General features: G+C 56.1%; 1 long non-coding RNA gene and 1 other non-coding gene across 2 annotated transcripts; both read right to left on the reverse strand.

Moving 5' to 3' along the window:
- Positions 1–1,719: 1,719 nt before the first annotated feature.
- Positions 1,720–1,792, reverse strand: TRNAR-UCG. The gene has a single exon. It is a non-coding gene; the product is annotated as a tRNA-Arg (tRNA).
- Positions 1,793–6,328: 4,536 nt separating this feature from the next.
- LOC120393940 lies at positions 6,329–7,910 on the reverse strand. The gene is made up of 2 exons (XR_005592166.1): positions 7,850–7,910; positions 6,329–6,623 (listed from the first exon to the last, which is right to left on the reverse strand). It is a non-coding gene; the product is annotated as an uncharacterized LOC120393940 (long non-coding RNA).
- Positions 7,911–13,952: the final 6,042 nt, after the last annotated feature.

Below are 13,952 nucleotides of genomic sequence, written 5' to 3' on the forward strand. Positions count from 1 at the left end.
CTACCCTGGTTGCTGATGCCTGCAGTCCTGTGGTTTGACCTGGTGGTTGGGATTCTCGCTGCTTCACAAGTTTGGCCCTTGTGCTTGCTGCTGTGCTTTTCCTCTTGCCCACATGGTGCTTGAAGAAAGCAGTGCCAGGGCCAGGTTTGATAGGCAGGAGGGAGGCAGAGTCCCAGGCTGGAGACCAGCACCTCTCCTCCTCTGGGCACCTAGAGCAGAGGCGGCTGGTACTGACAGCTCCAAGGGAAGGCTTAAAAGCCACAGAGCAACTGAGGTCAGGGGCAGAGGAGGGCAGGACTATGCCTATGTGTGGCCAGCAGATGGCACAAAAACACCCAGCCAGGCTGCTCCCTGCCATGCCAAACCCCCACTGAAGGCCACCCTCAGACCAGTATGCAGGGCGGCTGCTGATGCTCTGTGGCCAACATCAGAAGATGGTAGGAAAGCAGGGCCAACCCCCCTGGTGGGGCCTCTGACCGTTCCCACTCAAGATGCTCACTTTGGCAGTGGGGCAGGAGATTTTACCCCAAGAGGCTTTTCCCCAGCTGGCGAGAAGCAGAGAAACACCCAGGCTCCCTAGGCGCTATGTAGCAACCCCCCTCACAGGGACAGGCGCACACAGGGGCAGGCGCACACTTGGAAGAGGGAAACTGCTCCACACTCTAGCCCGGGCAGCCGCCCAGTTTCTCTGGCAAGTCAGGAATGGCAAAGGGGAGACTGGAAGCACCTGGGGCTCATGCCCCAGCCTTTGTGACACCCACCCCCCAACTCCTTCCCGGGGCTCTAGCTGAAGCCAGAGCATTGGCCGGAGCTGCCAAGAAGAGGTTCCCGCCCTGAAGGGAGCAGGACTTTCAGCACAAAGGCAGGGCCTCCCAGAGGGGGCAAAGGGGCAATTTGCCCTGGGCCCGGGCTCCGAGGCCCCAAGAGAAGAGCGGAGGCTCCCGCCTCCGCCCCTCTCTTGGAGCCTCGGCGCATCAAGCGCCGAGTCTCCTGCCGAGCCCCTGAGCCCCACCCCGATCCGAGCCGCGTGGGGAGGGGGCGGGGCAGCTGCCTCCGCTCCGCGTGGAGCTCACAGCCCCGCCCCTCCCCACGCGGCTCTGAGCGGGACGGCTCAGGCCCGCTCGGTAAGAGGTCGGGCGGCGGCAGTGGCGGCGGGGCTGGGCCGGGCCGGGCGAAGGGAAGCAGGACCCGCCGGGCTGGGCTGGGCCGGGCCGGGGTGGGAAGTGGGACCCGCCGGGGCCGGGGGTGGGGAAGGGGCGCGGGACCCGCCGGGGCCGGGCTGGGGAAGGGAGCGGGACCGGCCGGGCCGGGGTGGGGTGGGAGGTGGGACCCGCCGGGGCGGGCTGGGGTGGGAAGTGGGGCCGGGGTGGGGTGGGAAGTGGGACCCGCCGGGCCGGGCTGGGGTGGGGGAGGGAAGCGGGACCCGCCGGGGCCGGGCCGGGGGAAGGGACGCGGGACCCGCCGGGGCGGGGCCGGGCTGGGGGAAGGGAAGCAGGACCCGCCGCCGCCGCCGAAGCGCAGCCCGGTCTTTGGCGGCGGGGGCCCCTTCTGTTCCGGGACCCGCCGCCTAAGTGCCCCAAAGGCCCGCGGCGAGATTCCCAGCGGGTCTTGGGCACTTTGGCGGCGGGTCCCGGCACGGAAGGGGCCCCCCGCCGCCGAAGACCCCGGGCCCCCGGAATCCTCTGGGCGGCCCTGCACAAAGGTAAAACTGCACAAGTACAACCACGAAGGGACTCGAACCCTCAATCGCCTGATCCGAAGTCAGACGCCTTATCCATTAGGCCACGTAGTCACACAGAAAAAGGCCCGCCAGGCACTTCTTTGGAAAAGGCAGACACTGACGCATCCGACAAAGTGGGGATTCACCCACGAAAGCTCATGCTCCAAAACATCTATTAGTCTATAAGGTGCCACACGACTCTGCTGCTTTTGCAGACACTGTGTTTCTCAGGTCAGCTACTGAGGGGGGCCGAGACTCTCTGGGCACAAGAAGTCGAGTTCCCAGCGACACGTGAGACTTAATTCTCTGGAGCCAGGTGCAGGGCTTTGGCAGGGAGGCTCAGGCATGGGGGATTGGGGTGCAGCGGACGGACCGGCTGTCTAGGTGCGGAGATTTAGTCTCACTGAGGAGGAGGAGGAGGAGGAGGAATCCTGCTGACAGGCAGTGGCCAGGGCTGGTGCAACCACTAGGCGAACTAGTCGGCCGCCCAGGGTGCCAAGTGGTTGGGGGCACCAAAAGTCGCACTCAGGGGAGGCAGTGGAGTGGAGGTGAGCTGGGGCTGGGGGCGGGGCGGGGCGGGGGGCGGGCTGCCCACAGCAAGTAACAGGGGTGGGGGTGTGCAGGTGAACCGCTCCCTGTCCCAGTTCACCTCTGCTCCGTCTTCTCCCCTGAGCACAACGCCCCCGCTCTGATTCTCCTCCCCTCCCAGGCTTGCCGCACTAAACAGCTGATTGGCACCACAAGCCTGGGAGGCAGGAGAAGTGGAGCGGCGCCGGGGAGCTCAGGGGAGAAGGCGGAGCCGAGGTGAGCTGGGGAGGGGAGCTGCTGCAGGGGGGCTGCCCGGCTCTTCCTCATGCCCCCCCCCCCGCACATCCTTGCATGGTAAGTGGAGTGACCCAGCCCCAGCCTGGTCCACTCCCCGGCTCCCAGCCACGCTGCCGGCGAGTGATGTGGGGTGGTTCCCCCCCTCCCAGCTTGGGAGCCAGGGGAGCAGAGCAGGCTGGAGCCTCAGGCCTGCGTGGGGGTAAGCAGAAGGGGGCTGGCCCCAGGCCACCATGGGATCAGGGGGGCTGGCTACTTCCTGCAGGAAGTGGAGTGTCCTCAGCACAGCTAGTGGAAAATCACAGGTGAAAGATGGGAGCTTGGAGTCACATGGGCAAGTCCACATCCATGCTTGATTTTGCTCAGTTATTGCAGGATGGATACTTTGCAGGGTACGTCAGATGGAACGTTCACAGAAAATCTGTTCAGTGTAGATGGGTGTCTGCCATGGTCCACTGTGAGTTGTGTCCTTTTGATGGGCCACTCACTGGCTAACTACCTTGTGGGCGTTACCCCAGGAGCAAACGTATTTGAAATACAAGTATGGAGCCAGTGCTCACAACTTCAAGTACAAAAATTATACATGCATACAAATAGCATCATCATATTCAGCAAATCATAATCTTTTCATACACATCTTACATGCCACATTTTGTACCAGATTTGTAGCAAATATATAACAGTGGTTGCAATAATGATCTATATGCTCATATTTTAATCAGATAATGTCACCTGATTTTTGCATCTCCCTGTCAAAATACAACTGACATGTGTGGCTTTCTACAGAGTGTCATGATGTTAAAGTTGGGGAATTCAGTCTCTGTACTTGTGTGTAGGGGGTATTGCTTTGTGCCAGGCACACCGGGCTGTTAGCTGCACCCACTGTCCTTGCCAGGGGCCCCTGCTGAACCCTGGGCGGCTGCACTGCCGTGCTGGGGTGACTCTGCAGGTGGAGAAGCTGCTGTGGAGCAATGTAGAGCAGGTGCAGGAAGGAGCCGGGGTCACTATTCACATTCTGAACTGCACAATTTTCCAAATTTGGGAATGTCCGAGAACAATTCTAGGGGGAAAGTGAATGCAGATCAGTGACACTGGAGGTGCCCAGACCTCCAACGGGGGCGGCGTGGAAATTAATAATGGGAAGATCATTTGTGAAATTAGTCGTCACTGATGAGATTTGTCTCTGTTCCTATTTCACGCTGTGGTGTTAGTTAGAGGAATCAGTACAGATTTTTACTATATAAATTAAACACTTAATTTTATTTACCCAAGCCAAAAACTTAGTGTCACTTATTTTTCCTCTGTCCTAGCAAGAATGAATTGAATTTTGTGACTTTCTGGAAAGTGCAGAGAGATTAAATGTGGGGAATTCAGTCTCTGTGTTTGGAGCTGATGTTTTCCTCTCACAGGTCAGTGCCTGCATTGAAATACCAAGAGGGATCTAAGGGCTGGTGTAGGCTGGGCACTTCACTGGCAGAGCGACGTCTTTCAGGGTGTGAAAAATCCCCACCCCAGACCCATAGAGTTAAGGTGACCTAAGCCCTGGTTAGAATTGTTCTGTCAATGCAGCTATTACAGGGGTGGGAAAACCCCTCTAGTCACTGTCTACTCCAAAGTGCTATAGCAGTGCCACAGCAGCGTTTTAAGTGTAGACAGAGTGAAACTAGATCTGGCTCCAGTTTGCACTGTGGATGCCCAGGCACTAAGACTACAGTAATAATAATAACAACAATTCAGTGTTTCTGTAGTTGATAGGATTAGAACCCACACAGGGCAACCCCAATGGATTTCTAGTCTATTGCTTTAAACATTCAGCTACAACTACTTCATATGCAGCTGTTTGAATATGGGTGAAGGACTCAGGCTGAGAAATGATTTAACAGGGGTTTGTTTCAATTTATTGCCCTGATTAAAAACTATGGCTAAAAGGCAGCCATCTTGTTAGTACTTGTACCTGTGTTGGGACACCCCAGTGGGTGTCAAGTCCATTGCGTTAACCAGGAGTAGTAGATTATTTTATCTAGGTACAAATTTCTTGGTCAAGTTCTAATCACCAGAGAAAACAATACACTGCTGATAAGAAGTAGTACATAAAAAGATTTTGCAGCCACCATGGGCATAACTATGATGTGTGCAGCCCAAGGTTTCCTCCCCCCAACCACACATCCTCCCCCCTCGTGCTGGATCGTCTGCTTGGCCCCCTGCCCCCTCTCGGGGTGAGCTGTGCGGCGTGGCTGGGGATTGTGCAATGGCCCAGCACCAGGCAACACAGAACAGACACCACATGCCCTGCCCCACCTCATCTGAGCTGCTCTCCAGGTGCATCGGAGCCCAGCACCCAGCACCTTGGCACTCCTGCCCCACAGGGGGTGAGCTGCAGCCCCTGCCACACTCTGCAGAGGGAAGGAGGGTCAGGCCAGCCAGCCCTTGTAAGATCAGGAAATCACCACCGGGGTTGACGGTATGGGGGCTGTGACATATGGAGAAACGGTTGTTGCGCCGGCAGAGGGCAGCAGAGCATGCACACACACACACACACACAACTGCAAACATACACAAACACATGCATGAATCCAGACACGCACACACACAATTGCTAATATACACAAACACCCGCATAAGTCCAGCCAACACCAACACAACTACTAACAGATGCAAACACACACACAAATCCAGCCACATGAACACACACCTGCACAGCCACAATAACCCCCACAGCTGCAATAACTCCCCCACACAACCACTGCAGAAAACCAGACATACACAAAAACACACAGAAATAGACACACACACACACACCATCCCCATTCTGTACACACACCTTGGGTCACTCACTGTGACACTGACCACTTCAATTGGATGGGGGGCCCAGCACCGTGGCTATTCCCTGCCCTCCAGGGCTTGTGTAGGTGGCAGAGTGAGGCCACAGGAGGCACAATCCAGTGCCAGCCAAGGGGGGCTTGGGGGGGGGGGCTGTGGTTTCTGCACCACCTGGTTCCTGGCACAGGCTCCTTCCAGGATTTGCAGTTCTTACCCCATCAGAACTTCCTGCTCAGCCGCCTCCTGCTGTGCAAGATGGTTGGGGGGGGGGGGGGAGATGGGAACTTGTGAAGGTTTTTATTCTTCCTCTGAATCATGTAGCACTGGCCACTGTGGGTGATAGGATACCTTATAGGCCCACTGACCTATTTTGCTATGGAAAATCCTATGGTATATTCGATAGTGAAGTACATTATGCAGGGGAACAGGATTACACCTTTCACCAAAGCATCCAGAATTGGCCACTGTCTGAGGCAGAATATCAGATAAAATAGACCTCAGAAAGTTCTGGTGTGGCATACTGTAATGTTCTATAATAGAAGATTGAAGAAGTAGACACATTTGTTTTGCCTCCCTCTGAAGCATTCAGCATTAGACACTATTGGAGGTAGGACAGCAGACAAAATGGACTATTCATCTATTTCACTGCATGGTAGCGGTAATAATGATCGGTAGATTATCTACAGTGCTTTTCATTAGATTGCTGAGTGCTTTACAAAAGAGGTCAGTATCATATCCTCCGTTTTACAGATAGGAAAACTGAGGCATGAGATGCCGTGACTTGCCTGCGGTCACCATGGTAGGCCCGTGAGACAAACCAGGTCTCCTGAGTCCCAGTCTAGTGCTCTAATCACTGGACAACACTGCCTCCCATATGGTTTGGTATTACACAGTGAGATGCAAACAGTGCATGATCGCCATTAAAATATCATGCATTAGCCATTGTTGGAAATGAACCCACACTACTTAAACAACTGATTTATCCCTTTATGGAGAAGCCTATGGTATGATATTGCACAGTAGGATACATAGGAATTAAACAGCTGTGTCCTGGCCACTGGTGAAGACAGGATACTAGGTTAGATGCGTCAGTGGCTGATCCGCTGTCAGTACTTCTAGTCTGGCATGGTGGGTGAAGTATGTGATGATGGAGAGGTGGGGTGCATTACACTTTTCTGGGAAGCAGTGTTACTCAATCTCTTCACATTAGCAACTCCTTATTCAACGCGAAATTGTTTTGTGACTATTCCCCAGACATTTACTATTGAAAAGTAAAATAAACAAACAAAAACAAACCAATGGTAATATATTTAATGTGTGCCTGTACTTGTTTTCAAAGATTGACTGGGAACACTTGACCTTGAAGAGTATGGACGAGCAGGCAGTGGGAGAGGGGTTTGTTTGGTTGGGTTTTTTTTTTTTTTGCCTTTAATAATACATAGCTCTTATATACTATTTTTTTGTCAGCAGAGCTCAATACATTTTACCAAGCAGCAACATTACCCCTATTTTAGGGATGGCGAAACTGCAGCACTGAGCAGTGATGTGACGTGGCTAACACCGGAACTAGCGCTTAGGGCTCCCCAATTCCAGCCCAGTGCCTTATTCACTAGGCCACATTACCCCACCCTGTACGTGGTCCTGCTTTGGACTGTAATGGGCGATGCCTAAAACTCAGGCCGACCTAGCTACATCATTCAGGGAAGTGAGACGTTTGGTCCCTCTTTCCCCCATGCCGTGGCTATGCCAACCTATGCCCTGGTGTAGACACGGCTCTGTGATTGAAGAATTCTTCCCAGCTGCTTGCCTCTGGTGGGGTTATGGGGTGTGGAACAATTTTTATGGTCGGCTCAGGCTGCAGGGCAGTTTAACTGTGGTGTCCATGTTCCAGCTGGGGCTGCAGCCCAAGGACTGGCACCCTCCCACCTCGCAGGGTCCTACAGCCTGGCTCCAGCCCAACCCAGACATCTACACTGCCATTAACCAGCCCCTTCGCCTGAGCCCTGTGAGCATGAGGCAGCTGCCATGGGCCAGCTGGGGGGGGGGGGAAAGGGGGGTTAATGGCAGGGTAGAGATACCCTGGGTATCTGTTCAGCACCTGTCACAATGGGGACCCTGATCTTGGTCCGTGTCTGTGCAGAGCCCTGACCAACAGGGGGACTGATCTCAGCTGGGGGCTCTGCAACTCCCGGCATTACAGGATCCCGGATTTTGTTTGGAGTCCCTGGAGCACCTGGCAAAACGTGGGGCCAGGATCTCTGTCAGGGTCTGTGCAGTGCCCAGTACAGTGGCGGGGCATGATCTGGGTCGGGGTCAGTGCAGGGCCAGGGCCAACGGGGACACAGATCTCAGTCGAGGTCTCTGAAGTGCCCAGCACAATGGATGAAGCAGTTTGGGCCACAGTCGTGCACTGCCTGGCACAAGGGGGGCCGTGATCTCGGTCCAGGTCTCAGTTTTACCTGGCACAAGAGTGGGGTCTGATCTCACCTGGGGTCTCTGCAGCGCCTGGCAGAACAGGGCCACGCTCAGTACGATAAGAGCCCTGATCTCAGTCACACACCTGGAGAGAAAGCGGGAAGATTTTAGGAGTGGGGCTGGAGTCAGAAGGTCGCTGGCTGGGGTCTGGGAATGTGACTGGGGGCTGCTGGGTTGGGCGGGGAGGAAGTAGCTGGGAGGGGAAACCTGGGGCTGGGCCCTCTCCATGGGGGACACTTGCTCCTCCCCCCCCTTCCTGGCCCTTCCCAGGCCCCGTTGCCAGCAGAGAGAGCCCCCAGCCCCGAGGTGTCCCTGTCTCAGGCCCCCCCACCCTCTGCCCAGCTCAGGAATCCCTCGGGGGAACCATTTCCCACCCGCACACGGACAAATCCCTGCAGGGGAAATGGGGGAAACCCCCAAACCCGAGCTCTGACCTGGCCACTGGCGAAGGGCGGAGCAAATGGGGCACAGCCGGGGGGGGGGGCAGGGAACTTCTCAGGGGTGGGGGAGGGGGGGTCACCCTGGGGGCTGCTCGTGGCTCTAGGGAAAAAGGGGGCGGGGGGTTCCCACGGGGGGGGGCAGCGGTAAATCGAGGGTCTCAGCCCCCTTTCTCTCCCGCGGGTCACCGGCCCCCCCCCGGCCATGTCCGGGCTGCACCGACACTTCCCCCCCCCCTTTCTCGGGACCCCCGCCCGGCTCCACGGGGGGGTTAATGAAGGTCTCTCTCGCCGCGATCTGCGCATGCCCAGAGCCCCAGCGGCACAAACCTTCTCCGGCCCGGGAGAGGCTCCAACGGCCCCGCACGAGCCAGGCAGAACCGCAGCGCTCCGCGCGCGTTCCCAGTCCGGCTCCGCCTCCCTCTGTGACGTCACTTCCGCTCCAGGGAGAGTCCGGAACTACATCTCCCAGCCTGCCCCGGGGCCGCGTCCGGCCTCCCCAGCCCAGGTGAGGGAGGGGTCAGCAGCTGGAACTGCGCATGCTCCGTGCGAGCCCCGCTGGGGGCGGGAGAACAAAGCTGCTGCTGCCGCCTCCGTGTGAGCCGGTGAGTGAGAGACCCGGGGGGGAGGGGCGGGCACGTGACTCTGCCCCGGGGAACCTGGGAGAAGCCGGAGTTGCGGGGGGGAAGGTCGGTGGGACGCGGTGCGGGGGGGGTTGAACTGTCTCTGGGCAGCCCGGAAATCCCCCGGGGGGGGGCGGGGGGTTAATTGGCTCCTGTCCCTGGTGGCGCCTCTCGCCCCCCCCGGCACAGAGTCTCTCCGGTTCTGCCCCGTTTCTCTCTCGGGGTCTCGCTCGGGCTGGAACAGCCGGGGAGATTCGCCCCCCCCGTTCCGCTCTCTCGGCTCCCTGTCCCCGGTCTCTCCATGAGTCTCAATGTCCATTGAAAATCTCTCCCAGGGGTCCCCCGTTTTACCTGCAGCGATTTGTCCTTGTGCGGGTGGGAAATTGTCCCCCTGGGTCAGTCCCCAGCACGTGGCTGCCCCTGGCGGGGGTGTGATGCCGGTTCTCTGCCGGGGGGGGGACGGGAGGGGCACGTGTCCCCCGTGGGGGCTGCCCGGACCCCGGTTTCCCAATCCCAGTTACTGCCCCCAACTACCACCACAGCCACCTGCCCATCCCCCACTGCTGCCCCCTTCCCTCCTCCAGGGGCCTGCCAGCTCCCCCCCCCCCCCTTTGCCCTCTTAAAGCAGCTCCTCACAGGGCTCCCTGCTGCCTGTGGGGGTGGTGGGGGGAGCCATCACTTTCTGTATATGTATTGGATAGTAATATAAAATCCAGTCCAACAGCCCCCCTTTTCCCTCTAGTTATTTAACAGCAACATAAAATCCCCTCAGATCTCAGCGGTGTTCATAGAATACCAGGGTTGGAAGGGACCTCAGGAGGTATCTAGTCCAACCCCCTGCTCAAAGCAGGACCAATCCCTAGATGTTTTACCCCAGTTCCCTAAATGGCCCCCTCAAGGATTGACCTCACAACCCCAGGTTTAGCAGGGCAGTGCTCCAACCACTGAGCTATCCCTCCCCGATGTTATCACTTGCGCAGTTTCTGATATGTATTCTCTGCAAATCTAAAAATTATCCTAAGCCCCACTTTTTCTCTAATTGTCTGTTTCTAATTGACTGTGGCCTGAGATTTTTCCCTGTCTCTCTAATTATAAAATACTAAGAAAATGTCAGATTTACACCTTTTCTCAGATTCCTGAACATGGATATAAAATGTTGGCAAATGTTGCCCATTTTCTCTCTATTCAGTTATCAGATATTGATGTGAAACACTCAGATTTTACCTCATATCAACAACTGATATAAAATCCCTCTGATTTTCCACTTTCCTCTCTAAACGTATTTAATACCCATCAAATCCAGAGGCCTCCCCCTGTTTGGGGGATCAGTGGTTCCCAGCTGGTAACAGGAGAGTCGGCTGGACCCTTTTCTCCAGCTGGCACTGGGTGAGGAGGTCACTCTGAGTGCAGCGTGGGTCCAGAAGTATCTCAAAGCCCATGACAAATGGTCTCTGGGAGGGGCTGCTTCCCGCAGTGCGAAGATGTAGCTAGTGACAGGGCATGGACCTTTCTTGCCCTTCCATTCTCCTGTTAAAGCAGCACCCCCCAGGGATCCCTCTGCCCGGGTGACTGGCCAGCAGGAGGCAGTGATAACTTTCTATCCACTTAGCAGACACAGTGAGGTAACTGTTGCTGGGGTAGGGGATGGGGTGTCTGTGTGGGGAGATTGCAGCTGGAGCTGAAGGGGCATTGTGGGAGGAGGCCTCTGGGTGACTGGGCAGGGGTTCTGGAGGTTGGGGTTCTGATGTGCCCAGCCCTGAGGCTGTGGGTCCTGGAGGTGGGTAGCACTGGGGACTTGTTGGTGCAGAACAGTGAGGGTGGGCGTCTCTTGGGGAGGCGGGGCAGGGGGCTGGAGGGAGCCTGGTGCTGTGCCAGGGGCTCGGTCGTGCCCAATGCACAGAACTGGGTGGGGGAGTGCCAGGCGCTAGGTCGGGATGCCAGGCAAGCAGAGGGAGGCGTCCGTTGTAAAGCATCAGGGGTCCCAGGCAAGCGGCCTGGCAGGTCCGGCTGGCGGGCTGGTGGGGTCCTTGGCAGGCTGGCGTGGATTTCTGGGCCGGCAGTGAGGGACTGACTTCCCTGTGCGGGGTCCCGTGGGGGGGGGGGGCCCGGGCTGTTGGGGGCTCTTGGTGGGGGGAACCCTTTAGGATTCCCAGCCTGCCAGTGATAGTCTGGTGGGGGTTCTCTGGCCAGTGGGGTGCTGAGGGGTATCTGGAGTCCCTGTTCAGGGATTTTGGGGGTTGGGTCCCAGGGAATATCTGGTGGGACTCTGGCTGCGGGCTCTGGGTACTGGGGGTGTCTGAGGGGCCCTGGATGGAGGCTCTGGGGGCTGCTACTAACCTTGCTCCTTCTCTCTGATCAGCTTGTGCCAGAATCCTGACTCCAAGCACATTCCAGCATTCCCCAGACAGGCCCAGTCACCATGATAACTTTCTAGCCACTTATCAAACATCTTGAAAACTCCAGGACCTTCCAGTTCCATTGGGAAAATTTGTGCCCCGAGTCCTTATACTAGATCTTGGGGGTGCGGCAGGTGGGAAGGGGGCTAGAAATGCTACACAATGGTCTCTTCCACAGCGTTCTGGACTCATTCATTCTGAAATCTGGTTTCATTGAGACCATTGTTAATCCAGAGTCACTGCATGGAAAGACAAGGAGTGACTCCAGATGGACAGTGGGGCAAATGAGATCAGCAGTTCTCCCTGTGAGGAGGGGCTCTCATTAGCTGCTCTCCCCAGAGAGCTAAAGGAGGGAAGCTGCTCAAACGCTCTGTCCCTCTCTGCCCGGGATATTGGGGTTCAGCTTCCTGGGTCAGACGCTGCAGCCTCCATTGTGATCTGGGAGACCAGGCTTAGCAGCTGCTGCTCCCACAGCGGGGCTCTGTGCTGGGATGTGCCCTTAATTAAAGCTGCTTCTCTGCCTGGCCCAGGTGATGACTTTCTCCAGCTGGTCCTAGCCCTTGGGGCAGCCCTGGGCCCTGTTAATACAAATTCTACCACAGACTCCAGGTAACTGAAAGTCCTCTGGGAAAGTGCTGGGGACTGTCAAGAACGTGACTCTGCACAAACAGCCTCTCCTCCCATTAGCAATTGCCTGGAGCAAATCCAGCCATGGGAGAGCAAAGCCCCCAGGAATGGGACTGTCCCAGCCAGAGGAGCAGGAGAGAGGACAGGGGAAGGAGAGACTGAAAGGGGCAGTGGGAGAAATGAGTGGGGTGGAGAGATTTCCAGCTCTCTAGTCCACCTGGACACATGTATTGCAACATCCTGGGCAGAACCACTTTCCAGTGATCAAGAAAAGGATCAGACAGAGGAAAAGCTGGTTCTTGACTCCATATTCCCCTGCTGGGGTGTGACTGCCGGGGTCAGTGTCGAGGAATCCCCACAGTGACACCTTTGGTTCTGCTCTTTTCCAGCCTTGTGTTCAGAGACTTAGTTATGAGATTGGGAGAGGGAGAAGGAAGGTTAAAAATCTCTCTCTGGGCTTAGCCTGGCAGGAGGGCCAGCTCCACACTGTAATAAAGAGATTGAGCATTTTCCCAGGATGGCAGAATCTAGGATGTCTGTCTGCAGGGAAAGGGCCTGGGGGAATTGTGATGTGAAATTAACTAAAGCCTGTTCTGTAACCCCCACAACTGCCCTTCTCACCCTCCCAGGCTGCAGAATGATGTCCATGTTTCACTCCAGCTCATCCCATCCTGCCATGGGACAGGGGAGAGAAATGGCTGCAGAGGAGCCTGTTCAGGTAGGGATTATCGGGAGTTGCTGGTGGGTTCCTGCAGGAGGGAGAGGGACAGCAAATACACCAGAGATGGCAAGATTTGCACAGTCTGGTTTGGAGCAGGGCAGGAAATGCACAAGGTGGGGAAGGGAGGAGGACAGCTTGTGACATTCCTGCTGGGGGGAGTTTAATGAGTGGCCCAGATTCTAGGAACAGACCCATGAGATTAGGAGGTGGAAATACCCCAGTTTGTGAAACAGAAAATAACCCTCCTACATGGGGCTAGGAAAACTGACCAGACTCCCAGTGCTGGAGCCTGACCTGACTAACCAGTGGCTGCTGTGAGATATGAAGGGGACACCCACTAGTGAGGTTTAGGGGAGATTCCCCTCCCTTCATATCCAGCTCTGCACAATGAGGAGGGTGTTGGGCTTCCTACCGGAGATCTCTCCCTGGTCCCTGCTAGGGCTCCATCTCCTTTATCCGTCTGTGGCTAGTAGGAGTGTGATGGATCTGCTGGGAGAGAAAAGGGACTCTCTATTCGTCCCCTTAACCTGGTGTTTCCAGGATGCTCTGAGTGGGGTGGAAGTGGGACTCTGACTGTGATCCACCCAGAGCTTGCATTTGATTGGCTTCTCTCCCCCACAAATAGTGGGGCTGTGAGTGGGGCAGCAGGTACTGAGTGTTGGACTCTTGCTCTTTCAGAGGCCAGTGACCTTCGAGGAGGTGGCTGTGTATTTCACCAGGGAAGAGTGGGCTCTGCTGGACTCTGCTCAGAGAGCCCTCTGCAGAGACGTCATGCAGGAGAACTATGAGACTGTGACCTCGCTGGGTAAGGGTTCCTGTCACCTCATTTCTTGGAAGGGGAAATGAAGAGATATGGTTCACGCCAGCCCCACAATGCTACCTCTGCTCTGTCCTGTCTCTGCATCACCCCAATATGCCAGGGACCCACACACTGCCACAGACCCTCCCCTGCTGCAGAACACAGGAACAGTATTGCACAGTGTCAAATATCTCCTGTTTGCATAAGTAAACTTCTTTGAGATGGGGCAAGCACATCTGCATGCAGTGTTATGCTCCTACAAAGCACACGGGATCTTTATAGAGGAAGGTAAATACACAGCATTTATTGAGAATATAACAGCATATGCTTTTTACACACACTCTCTCTCTCACTCTCTCTCTTCATAGTTACTGGTCTGTTGTAGCTGAAGTCAATCTAATGGCCAGATAGATTGAGCACGAGTGTGGGGCTGGGCTCTTGTCGGTCGCAATCCAATGCTCCGGGAGTGTGGCAAGATGAACCCAAAGTCCCATGGCCAAGCACCCTGGTTC

The sequence above is a fragment of the Mauremys reevesii genome, unplaced genomic scaffold (genome assembly GCF_016161935.1).
Source record: "Mauremys reevesii isolate NIE-2019 unplaced genomic scaffold, ASM1616193v1 Contig4, whole genome shotgun sequence".
In the NCBI taxonomy this organism is placed as follows: Eukaryota; Metazoa; Chordata; order Testudines; family Geoemydidae; genus Mauremys; species Mauremys reevesii.